Consider the following 1276-nt stretch of genomic DNA (forward strand, 5'->3'; position numbering starts at 1 on the left):
ATTCTGTTGCTTTTGGCTGCGAAGTTTTGTACCATCTATGAAGTCAATCTGGTATAATGTATCATTTAAGGCCACTGTTTCTTCACTGATTTTCTGTCTGAGAAATATATTCATTGATGTAAGTGGAGGGCTAAAGATCCCTACTATTATTGCCTTACTGTCAATTTTTCCCCTACATATCTGTTACTATTTGCTTTATATATTTAAGCATACCTATTTTGGAAGCATAGACATTTATTTATTTATTTATTTATTTATTTATTTATTTATTTTAAAACAAGCTCTAGCCAATTTTATTAATGAAAAATTTTACGTGATTTACTTTTCACCAGTCTGTTCTGGCATGCTTCCAATGATATCAGAATCACCTGGATCAATAATAGCCAGTGTGCACACTCTGTAGTATTTCCCACACGCTGTGCCCAATTCAATATTATTGCCGCTGTAGTGATGGACACCAGTTTTGGCCAACATGGCATAGTATTCTATTTCAGATTTCCTCAAGGCTGGGCAATTGTTGGAAAGGATGACCAGTTTCGCTTTGCCATGTCTGATCATTTTCAGAGTCTGCTTGTACCCCAACACGTACTTCCCACTTTTCATAAGGAGTTGGAGCCTAGAGTTCATGGATTCCAGCGACTTTTTCGTCTTCTTTGCGGCCACCATCTTCCTGCCTTAGGTGCGGGGCGGACCCAACCAGAAGCAACCGCCAAAATGGCCGGGAGAGAGAAAGGGAAGCATAGATATTTATAGGTGTTACCACTATTTAATGCCCTTCTCTGTCTCTTGATAAAATCTCTAAAGTGTAACCCTGCTTTCTTTTTGTTTTCATTTTCTGGAATATCTTTTTTCATCTCTTCTCTCCATTTGTATGTATCTTTAAGTCAGAAGTGAGTCTCTTTAGGTAGCATATAGTTAAGTCTTTTTATTTTTTTATTTTTTTATCCATTCACAACCTTGTGTCCTTTGATTGGGGTATTTAGTCCATTTATATTTAAAGTAATCACTGATACTTTATGTAATTTTCCCACTGTTAATTGTTTTCTGGTTGCTTTTGTTGTTCTTCTCTGTTCTTTCTTCTCTTGCTTTCTTCTTGTATGATTTGATGGATTTCTTTAGTGTTATGTTTGGATTCCTTTCTTTTGATTTTTTGTGTATCTATTATAGGTTTTGTTTTGTGGTTACCATGAGGCTCATATAACATCCTATGTACCTAGAAGCCCATTTCAACTTCTGGTTGCTTATATTTGAACACATGCTAAAATCTCTATATTTT

General features: G+C 35.5%; 1 pseudogene; it reads right to left on the minus strand.

Moving 5' to 3' along the window:
- Window positions 1–262: 262 nt before the first annotated feature.
- Window positions 263–738, minus strand: LOC132666440 (large ribosomal subunit protein eL30 pseudogene; annotated as a pseudogene).
- Between the last annotated feature and the right edge of the window lie 538 nt (window positions 739–1276).

Source organism: Panthera onca, chromosome B2 (assembly GCF_046562875.1).
Source record: "Panthera onca isolate mPanOnc1 chromosome B2, mPanOnc1 haplotype 2, whole genome shotgun sequence".
Lineage (NCBI taxonomy): Eukaryota > Metazoa > Chordata > Mammalia > Carnivora > Felidae > Panthera > Panthera onca.